The sequence below is a fragment of the Phalaenopsis equestris genome, unplaced genomic scaffold (genome assembly GCF_001263595.1).
Source record: "Phalaenopsis equestris unplaced genomic scaffold, ASM126359v1 Scaffold001326, whole genome shotgun sequence".
NCBI lineage: Eukaryota > Viridiplantae > Streptophyta > Magnoliopsida > Asparagales > Orchidaceae > Phalaenopsis > Phalaenopsis equestris.
In genome coordinates this window covers 206,451-208,832 of record NW_018165765.1, presented here as the reverse complement: position 1 = coordinate 208,832, position 2,382 = coordinate 206,451, and positions in this window count along the sequence as shown.

Here is a 2,382-nt window from a genome sequence, read left to right as displayed (position 1 = left end):
TTTTGTCTTGAAGAGACGAACACATCTATATAGTAAACATACTATGAAAACAAGCCATAATAAATGGAGAGCTCGCGAAGGCTCGAGAGAATGAGTGAGGTTATACCTTTGCTCCGAGAGGTTTAGCCTCAATCAAAGATTCTTCACACCTTTGTTGGGTCCCAAAGAGCTTAAGGATGAAGCCTCTGGCTCTGGTGTAAGGCTTATGCATGATTTCGACCACAGCCAATTTTGGGTGTTGGTTGAGAGCTATGGTAGAGGCTATTTCAGAGGGGGAATTGATGGGGGTTTGGCTTCCTTCACTGTTGTTAAGGTGTAGAGCTAGTTTATTTGAATTTTGGTGCTGTGTAGGTTAGGATTGAAGTTTGTCTTGGTTTCGGGCAGGAATTCAAACTCAAAATTGGATTTCTGTGGTGGAATTGGGAGAGGGAAATGGATTGTAATGTGCTAAGGAACTCCTAGAGAAGCTCTCTGAGGAGTTTGGGAGGCCTTGGTGAAAAAATTTTCTTACCTCCTTATTCATGGCCGTGAGGGGTATTTTATAGAAGTATTAAATGATCTCCAAATGACTTAAAATTTTTATGTTAAGTTCTCTGACTTATGACCCACAGTGGAGAACAAAAATCAAGTGATTTTAATCTCTGTGTGCTTCAAATTAAATGTTTTAAGCAAACTAAGGTTTGCTCAAAACAGTGATCTTTTGTTTCTTAAAAAATATGAAACTATTTCTTAAGACTACTATGGCCATAGGGAACTTACATGAATTTTGGTAGAATTTTCTAAGTTACATACATTTTTATATAATTATTTGAATAGAAAATTCATAAAAACTTAGAAAATTAAGATCTCTGTCTAGAGATCTCCTATGTCTTTGAAAAAATACTCAAAATGTGCACCTAGATAGAGGCTACAACATATAAAAATTTGGGGTCAAGGTGATAATCCAATATGAATGGAGAATTGAAAAACCCCTAACACTAATTGATTTTTATAAAATTAAATATGCATCAAATTAATGTGAAAATAAATTCACATGATTCTCCTCTAGGATTCTCCTCTGTTCGCTGAGCAAGAGAGTATTTTTATTTTATTTTTATGAATTTTCTATACAAAGATATGGATTTTTTAAGTTTAGGGGTATTTTCTAAATTTATAAGGTTTAGGGGTATTTTCTGCTTAAACCCACACGCTGACTGGATCATGGGCGGTTCTCAAATGCCACGTGTAGTGCTCTGGTTTGCCACCGCACGCCCGCCGCCCCCCCCCCCCCCGCCTCGTTCCAGAGGATCCTCCGGCTTGATCCCCGCCATCCATTCAATACACGCAATAATGGACGGCATCCGTTCATCATCCCCGATGGGCTTAACCTAGAGCTGTCCAATTTAAAACCTTTATATCTCTCTCATTTCTTAATGGATTTTGATGATTTTTTTTAAATTATTTGTCTTGAAGAGACAAACACATCTATATGGTAAACATAATATGAATCAAGCCATAATAAATGAAGAGCACGCGAAGGCTCGGGAGAGTGAGTGAGGTTATACCTTTGCTCCGAGAGGTTTGGCCTCAATCAGAAATTCTTCACACCTTTGTTGGGTCCAAAAGAGCTTAGGGATGAAGCCTTTGGCTCTGTTTCGACCACAGCCAATTTTGGGTGTTGGTTGAGAGCTATGGTAGAGGCTATTTCAGAGGGGGAATTGATGGGGGTTTGGCTTCCTTCACTGTTGTTAAGGTGTAGAGCTAGTTTGTTTGAAGTTTGGTGTTGTGTAGGTTTGGATTGAAGTTTTTCCTGGTTTTTGGCAGGAATTAAAACTCAAAATTGGATTTCTGTGGTGGAATTAGGAGGGGAAATGGATTGTAATGTGCTAAGGGACTCTTAGAGAAGCTCTCTGAGGAGTTTGGGAGGCCTTGGTGAAAGATTTTTCTTCTTACCCTATTCATGGCCATGGGATGTATTTTATAAAAATTGGCCAAGGGAAAGCTTCGCTGGCCAATTGAGGGGTTAGCCCCACTGCTTAGGTGTTAAGCAGAGGAGCTCTCAGCTCAATTTGGGCTGAGGTGGCTTCTTGGCATGAATTTGGGTATTGGCCATGTGGGGACTCACGGTTTTGAGCTTTAGCTTGGGTTAAAGTGGTTAACCAAGGGTTGGGTCATGGTTAAAGCTTATAATGAGCAGTAAAAATGGCACCATAGAGTATTGACATGTGGTATAGCAAGTACTTTGATTTAACCCTCTCTTTATCCCTTTAAAAATTAAAAAAAAAAATTTACCCATGAGATAAATATCAAGCTTAACCATGGTGTTGGTGGCTGGTTTTAAACTCAACTCTAGAGTCTAGGATGAGTTAAGGTAAGGCTCATTTGACCATACCAAGCTCAATT